This window comes from Eriocheir sinensis, chromosome 57, assembly GCF_024679095.1.
Source record: "Eriocheir sinensis breed Jianghai 21 chromosome 57, ASM2467909v1, whole genome shotgun sequence".
NCBI lineage: Eukaryota > Metazoa > Arthropoda > Malacostraca > Decapoda > Varunidae > Eriocheir > Eriocheir sinensis.
The window spans coordinates 7772555-7794449 of NC_066565.1; the positions used below are offsets into that span (position 1 = coordinate 7772555).

The 21895-nt window shown below is 43.0% G+C and overlaps 1 protein-coding gene and 3 long non-coding RNA genes across 17 annotated transcripts in view; 2 read left to right on the forward strand and 2 right to left on the reverse strand.

The window, feature by feature from the left end:
* Window positions 1-21895, reverse strand: part of LOC126984783 (zinc finger protein OZF-like) — a 188142-nt gene that overhangs the window by 153673 nt on the left and 12574 nt on the right. The window lies entirely within an intron of this gene.
* Window positions 1-21895, forward strand: part of LOC126984792 (uncharacterized) — a 38183-nt gene that overhangs the window by 5535 nt on the left and 10753 nt on the right. The window lies entirely within an intron of this gene.
* Window positions 17041-19029, forward strand: LOC126984790 (uncharacterized). The gene is made up of 2 exons (XR_007737803.1): window positions 17041-18881; window positions 18934-19029. It is a non-coding gene; the product is annotated as an uncharacterized LOC126984790 (long non-coding RNA).
* LOC126984791 (uncharacterized) lies at window positions 19016-21695 on the reverse strand. Its single transcript, XR_007737804.1, has 2 exons — window positions 21642-21695; window positions 19016-21414 (listed from the first exon to the last, which is right to left on the reverse strand). It is a non-coding gene; the product is annotated as an uncharacterized LOC126984791 (long non-coding RNA).

The window sequence follows — 21895 nt, forward strand, 5'->3', positions numbered from 1 at the left end:
GGATATCTCGGTGATGTGGGTACTTGATCATAGTCTAATAACAATAACAATATTTATTAGCAACCTAAAAAAGAAAACGAATCGGATATGAAGAATTATCCAGTAACCCCAATAAATAAATCAAATGATAAAATAATGGAAACGGGAGCTGTGATGGAAACGGAAAGCATGACAAAATGGTGGGAACTTGGGGGGACGGTCAGCGAGGCAGTGACTCAGCGTTCAGAAGCTGTGCAAAGTGTTTACATATCTCCCTCCCACGGAGTCTCCTGACGGCGACACGGAACCCAAGTAACACGTCCGGCATAACCATGGAGGTATTATGGGAGGAGTCGGCATGACGTCACGAACGTGAAGCCAACGCGCTATTGGTCCGCTGTCTCCCCTCCCCCCTTAGACCCAAAACATCAGTCAGCTGATCTTGTGGACGTGCATACAATGCCTCCGTCTGGGCCACACCAGACTCACCGCACACCTGCACCGCCTGCACCTGGCCCCTACCCTCACTGCCCTTGGTGCAGTACAGTCCCCGAGACCATCGAACACCTGCTGCAGTGTCCACGCTTCCACTCACACCGAGTACTGCTGTGAAGCCAACTGGCCTTCCTAGACGTGACCACCTTTGACCTGCCAACGCTGCTGGCCGCCCTCACGGCAGGAAGCTGTGATTCGCCTCACCTGCGCCTTCCTCAAGAAGACGGGGCAGCTGTCACGCCTGTGAAACCCTCATGCACAGGACGTCACCAGGGCTCATAAGATCAACTAGATCATCGCGGCCCTTAACAGCAACATACAATGCCTGCCTGTTCAGCTTATGGCTGTACCAAAAGGGATCGTAGTGGATCTACATCATTTCACAGGTGAGCTGAGAACTGTATAACCAGATACATATGATAAAAATACTGTAGCAGCTTTAAACAAAGATATGTGTCTGCTTGTAGATAGCCAGGCAGCCTTGCAGGAGCTCTGGTCCTCCTCACCTACTGACTGTGATCTCACTGCCTTACTGCCATCCATGCCCTAGAGGACACTGGTGCTACTATCCACTTCACCTGGGTGCCCTCCCATATGGGAATCCAGCACAATGAGAAGGCAGATGCCTTGCTAGACGAGCCCTTCAGGACAACACAGTGGACCCTGGCATTGAATAGGCAACACGCTTAGTTATGTTAAGAGTAGAATTAAACAATCCATCCACAATACCATTGCTGCCCAACTGACACACTGCTGTGACCATGGGCGTCGATTCCTTTAATTAATTAATTAATTAAAATAGGGGGAGGGGGACAGAAGGGAGGGGCGAGCGAGCCAAACAGCTGAGGATCCGGGGGGCGCTGAGCCCCTCCCCCGGAATATTTTTAAAAAATTTGCTTATTTCCGAGACATTTTGAGGCCACATGCAGTACATTTTATAATTAAGTAATAGCTTTAGTCTGGTGATAAACATGCTCCAAGACCCTTAAAAAAAACATTAAATGTTGACTTCATTATTACACCTTTTTATTTTATCAATATCCTGGTAGGTATTATTATCGCAGAGGTCAGAATAGGATTTGGGGGTTAAAACTAATTTTTTCTGATAGATTTTGATGTGCTGGTTATAAATGTGGCAATTTTTTCCGTTGCAAAAAAAAAAATTTCTTGCCCCCCACCCCCCCATACTTTAGGTTACGTAGGTGGGTTAGGTTAGGATAGGATAGGTTAGGTCACTTTAGGTTATTTTAGGTTATTTTTGGTTAGGTTAGGGGGGTGGGGGCATTTTTTCATCGAAATTTTTTTTTTTTTGCCTCCCCTCTGTAATATAGGTTAGCTTAGGTTACATTAGGTTAGATTAGGTTATTTTAGATTGTTTTAAGTTAGCTGTGGTTAGTTTGGGTTAGGTTAAGAGGGGGGTGGGGGCAAAAAAAAAAAACATGTCCCCCACGTCTCCCCCCCCCCACAATCGACGCCCATGGCTGTGACGGTGGTAGTACCAGCAGAGTCCACTATGTTAGTGTCTCCCAAAACTGTGACTACATTTATGGGAGACACAGTGAAACTCAGGGTGTGGTAGCAGTGCGCCTTAGACTAGGATATAGGTACTACTGGAAGGTTAGTAACTCTCCTGGTCTCTGTTGCACATGCAGTGTTCCAGGCCAGGGGGCCACACACTGCAACACAACTGTCATGGAGTGCCCTCTCATCAAAAAAAAAAAAAAAAAAAAACATGAATGCTTTGATGCCTTGATGTAAGGACTTCGTAAAGAGAATTAACAGCGGGTGACTGATTTCTTAATTGACTTCTTTAAGGATTCGGGGTGAAATTTTGTCGGGACCAGGAGTTTTGTTTACGTTAATTTTAGTAACTGCTTGAAGTATGTCACGCTCTGTGATATGTATGTTATTTAGATATGTATCATCGTTATGCCTTGCAGTAAATGGTTTTATATCTCCTAGGTCTTCATCAGTAAATACTGAAGCAAAAAAGTCATTTAGAATGTTTGCCAATTTAGAATGTTCGCCATTTCTGTGTCTTCATTAACAATGTTTCTGTCTGTTGTTGCTAGAGGACCAATAGTGGAACCGAGCACTTTTTTGTTTCTGACATATGAATAGTTTAGTGACCAGTGTATGGTGGTCATGTCCTGTACTGCATCCCTGTTCTGTATTGTGATCGTCGTTCATTAGTGTTTCATGTTATTACCAAAATTGCTTATCCAAGTGGTTGTTTTTGCGTTTATTTCCGTCAGGTTCCCTAGAGATGAAGTGTTGCGGAGGAACACGTAGGCTAAATTTTAATCCCTCTAGATCGGCAGTGCTTTGCTCTAGACATTTTGTGGAAGAAGATTTTGACAGGACCACACCAAATTATGTAATGTTGAAGAAAGGAGTAATACCAACTGTCTTTCAAGGTTTTCCATCTCATTTACAAAAAGGTACGAAGACTAGGAAAGCACCTGCCAAACGTGAGGTACTAGTAGAAACAGTAGTTAGACCTGCTGTTGAGGCTAGAGTGGATGCTACTGTAAACACTGATGCTGCAAATAACTGTAGTAATGATGCCACATCCATGGAGGAGGATGAAAACTCCACAAATTCAAAGGAGATTAGTCATCACACTTCAAAGGATACTGCTGCTACTGTACAGGAAAGTATTTATAATCCCCCTCTGGATACTAAACCTCATAGACTTTCAAAATTACCCATGGTGTCTTCAGTCTCTCCTGAGAAAGCTAAATTGAAAAGAAAATTAGCATTAAGCCAAACAAACCTTGTATCAGCTAGAAAAAAAATCAAAACTTTACAGCAGTCGAAAAGACGTTTATTAAAAAGAAATGCTAAACTACAAAATATTATCAGTGACCTAAAAGACAAAGATTTGCTTAGTACTAATAGTTTGGATATTTTGGAGGATTGTGCTGGGGGAGTAGGAGACCTTCTACAAAGACAAGTGTCAAAAAAATTGAACAAACCTGTACCAGTATCATATTCACCTGAGCTTAGGAGCTTTGCATTAACTCTACACTTTTATTCACCACATGCATACAACTATGTCAGGAAAACATTTGACACTTGTTTACCACATCCAAGGACAATAGAGAAATGGTACCAGACTATACCAGGAGACCCCGGTTTTACTTCAACAGCCTTTAATGTATTACAGTCTAAATCAGTTGCTGCATCTGCAAATGGCAAACAATTACTTTGTTCCTTGGTGATAGATGAAGTAGCAATACGCCAGCATGTAGAATGAGATAGAAAAAAATATCATGTGTACATAGATATGGGGACTCAGCTGGACAGTGACATCTTACCTGTAGCAAAGAATGCCCTTACATTTATGGTGGTAGCTGTTAATGATCACTGGAAACTCCCTGTTGGATACTTCCTTATAGATGGACTAAATGGAACTGAAAGAAGTAATCTAGTATTAAAGTGCTTAGAGAAGCTTGCTGCAGTGGGTATTGATGTTATTTCTTTGACTTTTGATGGTGCGGGATGTAATGTAGCAATGGTAAAGAAGCTTGGGTGCAAACTTGACCCTAATGACTTGAAAACTTTCTTTCTTCACCCTGTAACTGGTAAGCCTATCTATGTGTTCCTGGACCCTTGTCATATGCTGAAGTTAGTGAGAAATACTTTGGCTGAAAAATGCTGTTTGGTTGACAGTGAAAATAAGTATGTAAAATGGGAATATATTGATAAACTGCACAGTTTGCAACAACAAGAGGGACTTCATTTAGGTAATAAACTAAAAATAAACACATAGAATGGATGAAACAGAAAATGAATGTAAAGTTAGCAGCCCAACTTTTAAGTGAATCTGTGGCTTGTTCTCTTGAATTTTGTTTGCATGAAAAATTTAAAGAATTTGAAGGTTGTGAGGCAACAATAAAATTCGTTAGATTTTTTAACAGACTTTTTGACATTCTAAACTCAAGGAATCTTAAAGCATGTGAATGGAAATGCCCAATGAATAACAAAAATCATAAGAAGTATGTTGATTTTCTGAAGGAAGCTAAGACCTATATAATGTCACTGAAGCAGCCAAACACTTACACTTGTCTTCTGGAAAGCAACAGGAAAACAGGATTTCTCGGATTTATTGTTTGTATAGACAGCTTAATAGGTTTGTATGACACCATAGTTTCCTCTCAACAGTATGGAATTACTTTTTATTAACATATAAATTTAGTCAAGATCATCTTGAGCTGTTTTTTGCAAAATTACGCAGACTTGGAGGATGTAATAATAACCCAACGGCGAGGCAGTTCAAGTCTGCTTACAAAAAATTACTTGTTCACAATGATGTACAAGATGTACTAGGTGGAAACACTCTGCCACTGCAATCAGTTCCCATTTTAACAGTTTCTAGTAACTGCTCCAGGGATGATAATGTAGATTCAGAACCACCATCTGCTCACTCAATAAATTTATCTATTGCTAGAAGCAAAATACTTGAAGAAAATGCCCAAGATTCTGCTCACTGTGATCATGACTATGTATATGTACCCCACCCAACACATATGTCATTATGCTCACAGAAAATTGTTGCATATATAGCTGGATTTGTAGTATTTAAACTAAAGCAATGTTTAAAGTGTGAAGCCTGTCTAGACGCATTAGAAAGTACCACTTATAATGATATAAATTCTCTAGTTATGCTGAAGAGTAGAGGAGCTCTGATTTTTCCATCAGACGATGTTATTGATGTATGCATGACCTGTGAAAAGGTTTTCAGAATGCATGCAGCATATTTTGTGTCATCAGAGGAAAATCTTTCTAGAGTAACTTATAATGAACTAAAGAGATCTGTTTTAGAAACCTACTTGTACAAGCCTGTATTTGCAACTCTGGTTCATCATATGAAAGACTTTGGGCCACTGGAAAATCACCTGGTATTTTTAATAAAGGCTATTACAGAGAAATACATCCAGGTTAGATGCCATTATGCTGGAAAACATTATACTGATAATCTAATAAAGAGCAAACAGAGTAAAAGTCGTCAAGAATACACAAAACTTATACTGTTCAAAGGAATGTAGAATTTAGATTATACAGTGCTACTCAACTTGGGTGGACGAGACTTAACTGAGAGGTGGGCAGCTGTCTTTGGGGTGTATATATGGGTGGACGAGATCATGTCCACATGTACGTATATATATAAAGGAGAAGTAATAAACTGTATATAACAGGTTGGTATCTCAGGTGAAAGATGGCCTGAAGTTAGATTTTTTTTTTTTTTTTTTTTTTTTTGTGTGTGTGTACTATCACAACCCAGATTACTGCCAAATAAAATAATTATAAATTTGCATGGTACTGCCTGACTTCTTATGAAATTTCATCTCTCTCTCTCTCTCTCTCTCTCTCTCTCATAGCTAGCTTGTTACCGTCCCCATGGTATAAGAGACGTGCCTTCCCTTGTCGCCTGGTTCATTAATCATGACATTGTAGCTGCCATTGTTAAAGACCACCCAAAGTTTGCTGCAAGGTGGTGATCTGGGTAACTGTTATCAGGCATTTGGTCTTTATTTTCATTCCATTTATTTTTTTTGTTAACTGAACACAACTTGTATTTTTGTACAATGGAGCTTTTTATATTTTTGTACCAAGCATAGTCAGGGGCTTGTCTGCAAAAACCAGCCATCCCCCTTTGTTGTACTTTACAACAATAAATCTTTCAAATAAAATAAAATCTCTCTCTCTCTCTCTCTCTCTCTCTCTCTCTCTCTCTCTCTCTCTCTCTCTCTCTCTCTCTCTCTCTCTCTCTCATATGATATTATACAATAATCTACATGTGTAATTAATATGAATAATATATATACTGTAAATTGTAATTCCTAATGGGAGTGAAATTGCTTTGTCTTACTTATATATTTGTGACATGGGTATATAAATCATATGTATATTTTAAATGTCAGAACCGTGCAAGACTAGTGAGAGAAAATAATCTTTGAGGTGAACCACTTTTACTAGATCACGACTACAGGGTGGACATCAATAAAGGTTGAAGCACTTATCAAGAATATGTGTACCGTCATGTCACTGTACACTTAAAAGGCATCTAATTATTAAATTTTTGTTTTACTATTTGTGCCTTGTCACACAATACACTATAAAAAACAATCTTACTATCATTTCTCCCGGAAAAGCTTGCTGTATAATACATTATTTCTTTGGATATTGTGATTATTTGACATAATTACCGTTGATAATAGATCTACATTAAATATATAGGAAAATATTATGTACTTTTCGTAACTCAAACCATCAATTCTTTTTTTTTATTCGTCTAGTATGCAAAAACAAATGTTAATTCCCTTAGCTCAGCCCAGGAGATCATGGATCCATGCAGGAGATAGCAATGTTTTGGGTCTATCTGCCGATCGTAAGCTCCGCCCGCAGACTCGGTAAGCTCCGCCCACTGGCTTCACTCGTCTGTATGGAGACGGCGCGGGAGGGCGACTCCTTTAAATAATACCTCCATGGGCATAACAATATATTTCGTCCGATGCGGAAATGTACTTTACAAAAAAACTATTGCAACGGTTTTGGGTCCAATTTAGCGCGTTTGAGGAGCAGTTGGCAACACTGCCGGGACAACAACAACACCGTGCACCGCCTTGCCTGGAAGGTCCCCGACCCTCACTGCCCCTGCTGCTGCTGCTGCTGCTGCAGGACCGTCGAGGAGACCATTGGGCACCTCCTGCTGCTGCTGCTGCAAGACCGTCGAGGAGACTATTGGGCACCTCCTGCTGCTGCTGCTGCAGGACCGTCGAGGAGACCATTGGGCACCTCCTGCTGCTGCTGCAGGACCGTCGAGGAGACCATTGGGCACCTCCTGCTGCTGCAGGACCGTCGAGGAGACTATTGGGCACCTCCTGCTGCTGCAGGACCGTCGAGGAGACCATTGGGCACCTCCTGCTGCTGCAGGACCGTCGAGGAGACCATTGGGCACCTCCTGCTGCTGCAGGACTGTCGAGGAGACTATTGGGCACCACCTGCTGCTGCTGCAGGACCGTCGAGGAGACCATTGGGCACCTCCTGCTGCTGGTGCTGCAGGACCGTCGAGGAGACCATTTGGCACCTCCTGCTGCTGCTGCAGGACCGTCGAGGAGACCATTGGGCACCTCCTGCTGCTGCAGGACCGTCGAGGAGACCATTGGGCACCTCCTGCTGCTGCTGCAGGACCGTCGAGGAGACCATTGGGCACCTCCTGCTGCTGCTGCAGGACCGTCGAGGAGACCATTGGGCACCTCCTGCTGCTGCAGGACCGTCGAGGAGACCATTGGGCACCTCCTGCTGCAGCTGCTGCAGGACCGTCGAGGAGACTATTGGGCACCTCCTGCTGCTGCTGCTGCAAGACCGTCGAGGAGACCATTGAGCACCTCCTGCTGCTGCAGGACCGTCGAGGAGACCATTGGGCACCTCCTGCTGCTGCAGGACCGTCGAGGAGACCATTGGGCACCTCCTGCTGCAGCTGCTGCAGGACCGTCGAGGAGACTATTGGGCACCACCTGCTGCTGCTGCAGGACCGTCGAGGAGACCATTGGGCACCTCCTGCTGCTGCTGCAGGACCGTCGAGGAGACCATTGGGCACCTCCTGCTGCTGCAGGACCGTCGAGGAGACCATTGGGCACCTCCTGCTGCAGCTGCTGCAGGACCGTCGAGGAGACTATTGGGCACCTGCTGCTGCTGCAGGACCGTCGAGGAGACCATTGAGCACCTCCTGCTGCTGCTGCTGCAGGACCGTCGAGGAGAAAATTCGGCACCTGCTGCTGCTGCTGCTGCAGGACCGTCAAGGAGACCATTGAGCACCTCCTGCTGCTGCTGCTGCTGCTGCAGGACCGTCGAGGAGACCATTGAGCACCTCCTGCTGCTGCTGCTGCAGGACCGTCGAGGAGACCATTTGGCACCTGCTGCTGCTGCTGCTGCAGGACCGTCAAGGAGACCATTGAGCACCTCCTGCTGCTGCTGCTGCTGCAGGACCGTCGAGGAGACCATTGGGCACCTGCTGCTGCTGCTGCAGGACTGTCGAGGAGACCATTGAGCACCTCCTGCTGCTGCTGCTGCAGGACCGTCGAGGAGACCATTGAGCACCTCCTGCTGCTGCTGCTGCGGGACTGTCGAGTAGACCATTGAGCACCTCCTGCTGCTGCTGCTGCAGGACCGTCGAGGAGACCATTGAGCACCTCCTGCTGCTGCTACTGCAGGACTGTCGAGGAGACCATTGAGCACCTCCTGCTGCTGCTGCTGCAGGACTGTCGAGGAGACCATTGAGCACCTCCTGCTGCTGCTGCTGCAGGACTGTCGAGGAGACCATTGAGCACCTCCTGCTGCTGCTGCTGCTGCAGGACCATTGAGGAGACCATTGAACACCTGCTGCTGCTGCTGCAGGACCGTCGAGGAGACCATTGAGCACCTCCTGCTGCTGCTGCTGCAGGACCGTCGAGGAAACCATTGAGCACCTCCTGCTGCTGCTGCTGCTGCAGGACCGTCGAGGAGATCATTGGGCACCTGCTGCTGCTGCTGCTGCTGCAGGACCGTCGAGGAGACCATTGAGCACCTCCTGCTGCTGCTGCTGCAGGACCATCGAGGAGACCATTGAGCACCTCCTGCTGCTGCTGCTGCAGGACCGTTGAGGAGACCATTGAGCACCTCCTGCTGCTGCTGCTGCTGTAGGACCGTCGAGGAGACCATTGAACACCTGCTGCTGCTGCTGATGCAGGACCGTCGAGGAGACCATTGAACACCTCCTGCTGCTGCTGCTGCAGGACTGTCGAGGAGACCATTGAACACCTGCTGCTGCTGCTGATGCAGGACCGTCGAGGAGACCATTGAACACCTGCTGCTGCTGCTGCTGCAGGACTGTCGAGGAGACCATTGAGCACCTCCTGCTGCTGCTGCTGCACTGCCCTGCCTCCACTCCCAGCCACGACACCAACTCCCTCCCTCCCTGGACATGGCGGCCACCTTGGACCAGGCGGCGGCAGGCGTCCACCCCTCACGGCAGGAAGCAGCAGCCACCCACCCCACCTGTGCCTTCCTCAGGAAGACGGGGCAGCCAGTGAGGCCCTCACAGGATGACACCAGGGCTCATGTGAGCGACTACTGGCTGCTGCCCATAACAACAGCAACAACAACAACACTGCCTAACAGCCCCCTAGAACACCCCAGAAGAAGAAGAAGAGGCATGAGTACTCCAGACAAGCAGGAGCAGACTGCTGCAGGGGGCAGGAGGGTCAGAGGTAAGCAGATGAAGCAACTTGCTGCTAGCAACTCCAGCAACAAAGGAGAGAGGAAGTTTGTGTGTCTGGAGTGTGGAAAAGAATTCACCTCAAGGGAAGGCCTAAGATATCACACCCTTACACACACTGGTGTGAAGAACTATGAATGTAAGGAATGTGGGAAAAAATTCATCCAGAAGAGTCACCTTGATACACACCCTTACACACACTGGTGTGAAGAACTATGAATGTAAGGAATGTGGGAAAAAATTCAGCCTGAAGGGTAACCTTGATAGACACACCCTTACACACACTGGTGTGAAGAACTATGAATGTAAGGAATGTGGGAAAAAATTCATCCAGAAGAGTACCCTTGATACACACCCTTACACACTGGTGTGAAGAACTATGAATGTAAGGAATGTGGGAAAAAATTCAGCCTGAAGGGTAACCTTGATACACACACCCTTACACACACTGTTGTGAAGAACTATGAATGTATGGAATGTGGGAAAAAATTCATCCAGAAGAGTACCCTTGATACACACCCTTACACACTGGTGTGAAGAACTATGAATGTAAGGAATGTGGGAAAAAATTCAGCCTGAAGGGTAACCTTGATAGACACACCCTTACACACACTGGTGTGAAGAACTATGAATGTAAGGAATGTGGGAAAAAATTCAGCCTGAAGGGTAACCTTGATAGACACACCCTTACACACACTGGTGTGAAGAACTATGAACGTAAGGAATGTACGAAGAAATTCAGGCATAAGTGTCATCTTGATGAACACACCCTTACACACTCAGGTATGAAGAACTATGAATGTAAGGTATGTGGGAAAAAGTTCAGCCAGAAGGGTACCCTTAATTTTATTCTTTCACTATTCATTTCCTTCTTCCACTATTCATCTCATTCTTCCACTAGTCATCTCATTCTTCCACTTTTCATCTCATTCTTCCACTACTCATTTCATTCTTCCACTACTCATCTCATTCTTCTACTTCTCATCTCATTCTTCCACTACTCATTTCATTCTTCCACTATTTATTCTTCCACTATTGATTTCATTCTTCCACTACTTATTTTATTCTTCCACTATTCATCTCATTCTTCCACTACTCATCTCATTCTTCCATTTCTCATCTCATTCTGTATCTCATTCTCATCTCATGCTCGAGCCCCATCGGAGCTATAGAAAATGACTACCTAGCTCTTTGAGTTGACCAAGGAGGCGTGTTGACACGGCAACACGGCAAGGGTTAAAAATCATGATACAACCCTAAAGTCTTAAACAAAACTTTAAATCATTTATTTAAAAAAACTTTTGCAGATTCATATTAGATCAAATACATTTTATTATAATTCCTGGATCATTTATTACTATATTAATGAGAGAAATGCAGAATTGACGCATAAAATATGCGAAGGGGCTCACGAGGATGTACCTATCTCGACCCCTTGCCAGATTCCAACAATTTCGCCCGTCAACACCTTTCCTTCTCTTACGGTGAGGGCCCCTCGAAGATTATGGTATGAGAAATTGGCTGAAGAGCTTCTATAGTCGAGGAGGCTGCCTTCTGGTACGGCTGTAAGGCTCTTTGTCTCATCAGCTCTCCTCCTCTTACTGATAGTCTTCTGCCTCTTAAATTCCATCGCCATGTTGCCTCTCTTTCTATCTTCTATCGATATTTTCACACTGACTGCTCTTCTGAACTTGCTAACTGCATGCCTCCCCTCCTGCGGTCTCGCCTCACACGACTATCTGATCAAGCTCATCCCTATACTGTCCAAACCCCTTATGCAAGAGTTAACCAGCATCTTCACTCTTTCATCCCTCACGCTGGTAAACTCTGGAACAATCTTCCTTCATCTGTATTTCCTCCTGCCTTCGACTTGAACTCTTTCAAGAGGAGGGTATCTGGACACCTCTCCTTCCAAAATTGATTTCTCTATTTGGCTAATCCTATGTACTTTATTCAGGAGCAGTGAGAAGCGTTTTTATTTTTTATTTTTATTGTTTTCTTTTTATTTATGCCCTGAACGGTCTCCTCTGCTGTAAAAAAAAAAAAAAATTCTTCCACTACTTTTTTCATTCTTCCACTACTCATCTCATTCTTCCACTTCTCATCTCATTCTTCCACTTCTCATCTCGTTCTTCCACTACTCATCTCATTCTTCCACTACTCATTAGGGTGTTTCATGACAGAGGGTTGAAAAATAAAACTGTAAGGAAGTTTCATCCTCATTGCTTATCTTGTTCCACTGGCTCAGAAAACAAGTTTGAACAAGTTTCAGCCTGATTGGAAAATATTTAGGGGTCCCGAGAATTTACATTCCGTCAGCAAGTAGCAGTGGCGTATCAAGGGGAAGAATTCTGTCCTGGTGAACCATTAGTGTTGCACTGGGATGGGAAAATGCTACCTACAATCACAGGTAACAGATCTGAGGATCGAATTGCCATTCTAGTTTCCGGGAAGGGTCAAGAGAAACTGCTTGGGATTCCAAAAATTCCAGCTGGTACAGGAGCGGAGATAGCACGTGTATGCATTGAATGCATAAGGGAACACCACCTGTCAGATAGAATCAAGGGGTTATCATTTGACACTACATCATCGAACACTGGAATTCATGCAGGTGCCTGCACCAAGATTGAGGACGCTCTTGAGAAACAACTTCTATACCTAGCATGCAGTCATCACATTTATGAAATTGTTCTAGCCAAAGCCTTCCACCTCTCAATGGGCCCCACCACTGGGCCTAATATTGAAATCTTTAAAAGACTCAAGAATCAGTGGAATGAAATCGATAGGTCCCTGACAACTAGCTGCACTATTGCCGAACCTCTTCAGGGTCTCAGGGACAAAACTATTCTTATTGTGAGAAAATCTTTTGCTATCTGTCAGCAGCGGGATGACTATAAAGAGCTTCTTCAGCTGGTCCTTCTCTTTCTTGGGGAAGAGACTACTGTTAATGTGCCTCTCCGGAAGCCAGGAGCATATCACAATGCACGGTGGATGGCAAAGGCTATCTATGCATTGAAGCTATACCTTTTACAAGACCAATTCAAGATGACGGAGTTGGAACTTAAAGGTGTCACAGAAATCTGCCTTTTTGTTGCCCTGGCCTATGCAAAGGCTTGGTGTCGTGCACCAAGAGCAGAGCAGGCTCCAGCTGTTGATCTGGAGTTTTTGCAAGACATGGAAACATTACAAGAAGAAGGAGTGATCATCACTGTTGCCAAGGAAGCACAAGCAGCCATGAAGCGACATTTGTGGTACCTCTCAGAGGCACTGGTTGGCTTGGCATTCTTTGATAAAGAACTTAACCAAGAGGAAAAAAGAAGAATGCAAGATAACCTATTAAAGCCAGCACTGAAGAAAGTAGCAAAGCGTATTGAGGGAAAAAACATCCTTGGCTCATTTAAAGAAAAAACGTTATCTGATTTTGTAACCTCGAGGACGATGGATCTGTTTACCACTCTCAACATTGATGATGCCTTTACTCAAAATCCTCCTGCGTCTTGGGAAAGTGACTCAAAGTACCTTGAAGGTCAAGCCAAGGTCCATGACCTGGCTGTGGTTAATGATTTGGCTGAACGGGGGATAGCTCTTATCAAAAAGTTCAATTCCACATTAACAACAAAAGAAGACAAACAGTTCTTATTGAAAGCAGTCTTTAAGCACAGAAAAGAATTTCCAAAGAAGCAAAAGGCAGAAATAATGAAGTAACTATATGAGACTGCTTTCTTTATAATTTTTGTACTTTATGTGTGCTCTCTGGCCAATTATTCTTTTGTTAGGGAAAATAAAGCAGCAATTATTTATAAAAAAAAAGTTTTTTTCATGAAAACCTTAATTTCTCGGGACCCTTAATTTTTATCATAGGAGGGTAGATTTAGGAGAGGGATGATATTTTGGCAAGAGGAACTCAGGCATGTATGAGGAACAAATATCTGATATTGTCTGATTTTATGAAACACCCTACTACTCATCTCATTCTTCCACTACTCATCTCATTCTTCCACTTCTAATCTCATTCTTCCACTTCTCATCTCATTCTTCCACTGCTCATCTCATTCTTCCATTTCTCATCTCATTCTTCCATTACTCTTCTCATTCTTCCACTTCTCATCTCATTCTTCCACTACTCATCTCATTCTTCCACTTCTCATCTCATTCTTCCACTACTCATCTCATTCTTCCACTACTCATCTCAATCTTCCACTTCTCATCTCATTCTTCCACTTCTTATCTCATTCCTCCACTACTCATCTCATTCTTCCACTTTTCATCTCATTCTTCTACTACTCATCTCATTCTTCCACTTCTCATCTCATTCTTCCACTTCTCATCTCATTCTTCCACTACCCATCTCATTCTTCCACTTCTCATCTTATTCTTCCACTTCTCATCTCATTCTTCTACTACTCATCTCATTCTTCCACTTCTCATCTCATTCTTCCACTTCTCATCTCATTTTTTCACTACTCATCTCATTCTTCCACTACTCATCTCATTCTTCCACTACTCATCTCATTCTTCCACTTCTCATCTCATTATTCCACTACTCATCTCATTCTTCCACTTCTCATCTCATTCTTCCACTTCTCATCTCATTCTTCCACTACTCATCTCATTCTTCCACTACTCATCTCATTCTTCCACTTCTCATCTCATTCTTCCACTTCTCATCTCATTCTTCCACTACTCATCTCATTCTTCCACTCATCTCATTCTTCCACTACTCATCTCATTCTTCCACTTCTCATCTCATTCTTCCACTACTCATCTCATTCTTCCACTTCTCATCTCATTCTTCCACTACTCATCTCATTCTTCCACTTCTCATCTCATTCTTCCACTACTCATCTCATTCTTCCACTACTCATCTCATTCTTCCACTTCTCATCTCATTCTTCCACTACTCATTTCATTCTTCCACTTCTCATCTCATTCTTCCACTTCTCATCTCATTCTTCCACTTTTCATCTCATTCTTCCACTACTCATTTCATTCTTCCACTTCTCATCTCATTCTTCCACTACTCATCTCATTCTTCCACTACTCATCTCATTCTTCCACTTCTCATCTCATTTTTTCACTACCCATCTCATTCTTCCACTACTCATTTCATTCTTCCACTATTCATCTCATTCTTCCACTACTCATCATTTATTCCTTTTCTTCCTTCCTTCCTTCCTTTCCTTCTTCAGCTCCCTTGCTTCCTTCCCTCCCTGTCCTCCTTCCATTGGATCTGCACGGTCTGAAGATCTATGTAGATCTATGTAAATCTGCTAATGATGATGATGATAATAATATCACGTTAATATGGCAGGTGGTTTTTGTTCCCTTGACGTCACTTTGGGTCATTGGGGACGCATATGCCTTGTTGCTAGTCACTAATAATGGCTCAAGGACACACTACTACCCTCCATGTAATATATAATAGTAAGCCGAGGCCAAGTCCCTGTGTCCGAGTCCCCTCCTTTGTGAACAATCCTGCTTGTTAATTATACCTTCCAGTGAGTTACCTGTGTGCTTGTTAACTTATATTTGTTACCTGTTGCCTTTCTTTTCACTGATTAATGGTTACTTTGTTTTCCCTGTCCCTCCCTCATTAGTAATTCCCTATAGTTAAGTTGTATTCCTGTCCCTTGCTAATGATATCTTGCAGTTTTAAGTCTTACCTAATTTTGTCTTTGCATCATTAACCCGGTAGCAGCGACAGGCCAAATTTGTGGCTTTACCGTGTAGCAGCGACTGGCCAAATTTGTGCCGTGATATAAACCCCCTAAAATAGATGATACATAATCTGATCACGAATGCTTTGATATATGTTATTAAATGGTTTGTGTGAGGGGTGATTTTTTTCTCATTTTTCTTGCTTGGAGGGACCATTAAGAAACATGATCCCTGCTGCTTCCAGGTTAAGTCATACTCAGTGTTCCATCTTTTGAAACTTTTCAGATTTTTTCTTTAAAGCAGTGTTTTTGGCATACAGGTCTTGTAGCATATTCCATAGATCTGTTGTCTGTCTGGAAAGATGGATTTTCTTATAGCCTTCTCAAACTAATGCTTCCTCTACATAGTTTGTCTATTTTTGATCTGTTGCTCTGTCTGGAAAGCTGGATTTTCTTATAGCCTTCTCAAACTAATGCTTCCTCTACATAGTTTGTCTATTTTTGATCTGTTGCTCTGTCTGGAAAGCTGGATTACCTCACGTCATTAGAATGCAATTGATACCTTTTCTTGGCCTTTGGAAAGAGTTGATGTGAGGGGAAGTGTTGAGGATGCCCGCCTACAGTCCTTGCTGAGCAGTTTCTGTGTCTTTCGGAGCGTGTGAAGCAGTTTGCCAACCTGGTCCTGGCCCTCATGATGCTGTTCGCCAGGTACAATCACTGGATGGTGGGCGACAAGTTTGAGAGACTCGCCCCCTCACTGGTAATTATGCTCCGTTGTCATTTTTCCTTCTCTCTGTTCAGGGGCAGGACCTAGTGTTTTTTATGCCTTTTTTGTTTTATTGCCCTTGAACCCTAAAAGATAAAACTTCATAGTCTCCCCTAATCTAACTTAATCTCCCCTAACCTAACCTTGCCTAACCTCCCTTAACCTTACCTTACTTTACCTTACCTTACCTAACCTAACCTCCCTTAACCTAACCTAACCTCCCCTAACCTTATCTAACTTCCCCTAACCAAACCTTACCTAACCTCCCCTAACCTAACCTTAACTAACCTCGTCTAACCTAACCTCCCCAAACTTATCCTTACCTAACCTAACCACCCCTAACTTAACCTTACCTAACCTCCCCTAACTTAACCTTAACTGACCTAACCTCCCCTAATTTAACCTTACCTAACCTACCTTAACTTAACCTTACCTTACCTTACCAAACCTCCCCTAACTCAACCTAATCTCACCTCCCCTATCCTCCCCTCCCCTCCCCCCCAGGTGTTCTTCATGCTAACCTGACGGCTCATCGCTGAGTACCAAATCCACCGGAAGGAGAAGATGGACAAGGCGGTGGCAGTGGCCAAGAAGTCACCCGCCACAGCCGAAGGAAGGACGGAGGAACAGCCGCCAACTCCATCGCTGGCGGCTCCACGTCTCTCTCGTCTCCTCCTCCTCAGTTGCCTCCGCCTCCTCCTTGCCCTCCTCCCCCTCGCCCTCCTCCTGCTCCTCTCAACATGGACGGTCGAAGAAGGATGTTTAGTGTGGAGGTGTTTGATTTGGGTATGTGGTTCAGTGTTTTTATTTAATTATTTATTTATTTATTTATTATTTTTTGTGTGTGTGTGTGTGCGTGTGTATTTGTTACCCTGCCCTCCCTCGCCCCAATATTTGTCTCTCTTGGTGTTTGTAGGCAATAAGATGACCTTTTCCACACACCTTTATTCTTTCCCTCTTTACGACTTTATTGTAAGTATATGTAACCTTAAACTAACGAAATATAAGTTACTTGAACCCTACTCTCGAGATGTTACTTCGATCTCTGTACGTATAGGCAAGATTACATCTCTTAAAGTAACGCTATATAAGTTACGTCAACCTTAACCTGCGAGATGTTTGTATAAGTAACCTCAATTCACTGGTATGTTTGTATAAGTAACATCAATTCATTTCATATGTCGTATGTTACTTTGATCTGTATGTAAAGGGAAGATTACATAATTTAAACTAGCAAAATATAAGTTATGCCAACCTTACCTTTGAGATGTTTGTATAAGTAACTTCAATTCAGTCGTATGTCGTATGTTCATTTGATCTCTGTATGTCAAGGAGAGATTACGTCATTTAAACTAATGGAATATAACTTGTCAACCTTACCTACGAAGTGCTTGTATAAGTAACTGCAATTTGTATGTCGTGTGTTAATTTGATCTCTGTACGTTGAGGCAAGATTACGGCAACCCGGCACTCACTGTTATGCTCATTTTTCGTCTTTATGTAGATGTAACATTACGATCCATGTTATACTGAAGTTACTGTGTCATCCCTAACATTACGTATATGTCACTTTGGTTACTAAGTCTTGTTAACATTACTAACCATTATATTTAAGTTACTGTGTCATCCCTAACATTACGTATATGTCACTTTGGTTACTAAGTCTTGTTAACATTACTAACCATTATATTTAAGTTACTCTGTCATCCCTAACATTACGTATATGTCGCTTTGGTTACTAAGTCTTGTTAACATTACGCATTCATTCACTTTGGTTACTAAGTCTTGTTAACATTACGCATTCATTCACTTTGGTTACTAAGTTTTGTTAACATTACGCATTCATATTCACTTTGGTTACTAAGTCTTGTTAACATTACGCATTCATTCACTGCGGTTACTAAGTCTTGTTAACATTACGTATCCATTTCATTTGTTACTATGCCATTTGTAACATTACGTATACATGTCACTTTGGTTACTAAGCTTTTTTAGCGTAATATATCCATTTAATTTAAGTTACTATGTCATTTAACATTACGTATACATATCGGTGTGGGTACCATGTATCTTGTAACATTACGATCCGTGCCACTTAATATACGTATATATTTTGTAACATTCTGATCCATGCCACTAAAATTAATATGCCATTTGTAACATGATGAATTCTGACACTTAAATTATTGTTAGTTCATCTGCAACATTACGATCCTCATCATACGTAAGTTACCATGTCCTCAGTAACATTACGTATCTATGTCACTGCTGAGTTACTGTATCTTTTTTTATACAATCATTCCACAATCTTTCTACAATCCCTGTCATGCTTAAGTCACTACGCTGTCTGTAACGCTCGGTCCTCGTCACTTACGTCACCATATCTTCCGTAACATTACAATCCCTATCACACTTGGGTTACTGTGTCATCTATAGCAATGCGTACTCCTGTCCCTTCGGTGCTAAATCTTTTGTAATGTTTATTTCTGTCACTATTAACTTGCTCTGCCCTTTGTAACACTGAGACCAGGTTATGTTAGTCATTTGTTTTGTCTTTTTCTGTATGTTGAGACAAGGTTATGGAAGCTAGTCATTTGTTACGTCTATTCTTCTTTAGTTCAAGACAAGGTTACGTTGACTAGCGTCCGTTACGTCACGCCTTTACATTGAGACAAGGTTACGTTAGTGTCATTTGTTTTATTCTTTTTTACATCGACACAAGGTTATGTCAGCCAGTCATTCATTACACATGTTTTTCTTTAGTTTGAGACAAGGTTATGTTAGCCAGTCATTCATTACACATGTTTTTCTTTAGTTTGAGACAAGGTTATGTTAGCCAGTCATTCATTACACATGTTTTTCTTTAGTTTGAGACAAGGTTATGTTAGCCAGTCATTCATTACATATTGTTTTTCTTTTGCACAACACTACATTCTTATGATATTGTATCACTATAAGAACACAATTAGTCTCAAAATAGTAATTATGAACGGGAAACAAAAAGGAAATGTGGCATAACAATTGTTTCCTTTTGTACAACACTACATTCTTATGATAGTGTATGACTAGGCTATAAGAACACAATTTGTCTGGCTAGTAATTCTGAACAGGAAACATAAATGTGGCATAACACGTGACCTACAGGATCGGCAGGAAGGTGTCTGTGTGGCTGGAGTGAGACCACGGGCGGGTGGGGGAGTCACTCTTGGACGAGACGCATTGCTTTCATCTTTGGATGATGAACACCGACATCTTGCCATCTTCGTTCTGCCACCACGTGGTGGATATAAACACCTAGAGGTGGAAGGAGGCGGAGAAGATAGTTGAGTAGGTGATGGACCAGAGCATATGTTTGAGGAGTAGTCAGCTGCTGCTGTGTCTGCTGGATAACATTCAGATCCACACTTTCTTGAAAAACATAATCTTCATCTTTATCACTATCATCTATTGTAGATTCACTGTCAGTATCACCCTCCTCTTCATTGAAATGAGGCTGAGTTTGCTCATCAGAGAGAGCGTCGAGTCGACATCTACGTGCCATAAGCATGCTCTGAACCAATAAAACTGCCGCGCTAAAAGTCATCACTTGAGAAAAGATGCCTGACACTTCAATAAACGTAATTATAAACCACTAGAGGCATTTCATTCACGTGGAAAAAAAATAATAATAAAACGTCATATGACGTGGTTGACCAGAGGGAGTAACAACATTAACACGTCAGGTGACGTGGTTGACCACGAACGGGTTAATTAGGGCAAAGGGAAAGATATATAGATACATAGAATATTACTATGCAGTATATAGCAGTTGTAGCTTTTACACATGCTAATAATTTAACCATCACAGACAAAATAGTAACCATGCATTACTGCTTCATTGATTAAGAGCCATTTTCATACTTAACAACCCTACCTCATCCTGTTGAACAGTAAACCTATCTCTAACACAAACACTAGAATAATACATTCATTTAGGTTAGTAATACAGTTCTGTTTTTCAATCTACCTTTTTCAGTGCCTACCCTGCAAGCTTGGGAATGGGGTAACCTGGTTAGTTTAGGTTTGATTCTTTCAAATATTCAATCAAACAGTGTGTTAGTTTAGGTTTGATTCTTTCAAATATTCAATCAAACAGTATGTTAGTTTAGGTTTGATTCTTTCAAATATTCAATCAAACAGTATGTTAGTTTAGGTTTGATTCTTTCAAATATTCAATCAAACAGTATGTTAGTTTAGGTTTGATTCTTTCAAATATTCAATCAAACAGTATGTTAGTTTAGGTTTGATTCTTTCAAATATTCAATCAAACAGTATACTATGTTAGCTATAATTCAATCTGCCCCAAACATATTAATGTGGTACTAAACAACTGTTTGATTGCAGCCTGAAGCAGGAAGACAGAAGCTTAATGAAGAAGACTGGTGAGGGCCCCCGCCATCACTGAAGAACATGGTGCTGTCACCACTGTTATCTGTGGAGAGCTTCACATGGCACCCTCCATCACTGCCTGCCATCACTGAAGAACATGGTGCTGTCACCACTGTTATCTGTGGAGAGCTTCACATGGCACCCTCCATCACTGCCCAACATCACTGAAGAACATGATGCTGTCACCACTGTTATCTCTGGAGAGCTTCACATGGCACCCTCCATCACTGCCCAACATCACTGAAGAACATGATGCTGTCACCACTGTTATCTCTGGAGAGCTTCACATGGCACCCTCCATCACTGCCCAACATCACTGAAGAACATGATGCTGTCACCACTGTTATCTGTGGAGAGCTTCACATGGCACCCTCCATCACTGCCCAACATCACTGAAGAACATGGTGCTGTCACCACTGTTATCTGTGGAGAGCTTCACATGGCACCCTCCATCACTGCCCGCCATCACTGAAGAACATGATGCTGTCACCACTGTTATCTGTGGAGAGCTTCACATGGCACCCTCCATCACTGCCCGCCATCACTGAAGAACATGATGCTGTCACCACTGTTATCTGTGGAGAGCTTCACATGGCACCCTCCATCACTGCCCAACATCACTGAAGAACATGATGCTGTCACCACTGTTATCTGTGGAGAGCTTCACATGGCACCCTCCATCACTGCCCAACATCACTGAAGAACATGGTGCTGTCACCACTGTTATCTGTGGAGAGCTTCACATGGCACCCTCCATCACTGCCCAACATCACTGAAGAACATGATGCTGTCACCACTGTTATCTGTGGAGAGCTTCACATGGCACCCTCCATCACTGCCCAACATCACTGAAGAACATGGTGCTGTCACCACTGTTATCTCTGGAGAGCTTCACATGGCACCCTCCATCACTGCCCAACATCACTGAAGAACATGGTGCTGTCACCACTGTTATCTCTGGAGAGCTTCACATGGCACCTTCCATCACTGCCCAACATCACTGAAGAACATGATGCTGTCACCACTGTTATCTCTGGAGACCTTCACATGGCACCTCCATCACTGCCCAACATCACTGAAGAACATGATGCTGTCACCACTGTTATCTCTTGAGAGCTTCACTTGGCAACCTCCATCACTGCCCACCATCACTGAAGAACATGATGCTGTCACCACTGTTATCTCTGGAGAGCTTCACATAGCACCCTCCATCACTGCCTGCCATCACTGAAGAACATGATGCTGTCACCACTGTTATCTCTGGAGAGCTTCACATGGCACCCTCCATCACTGAAGAACATGGTGCTG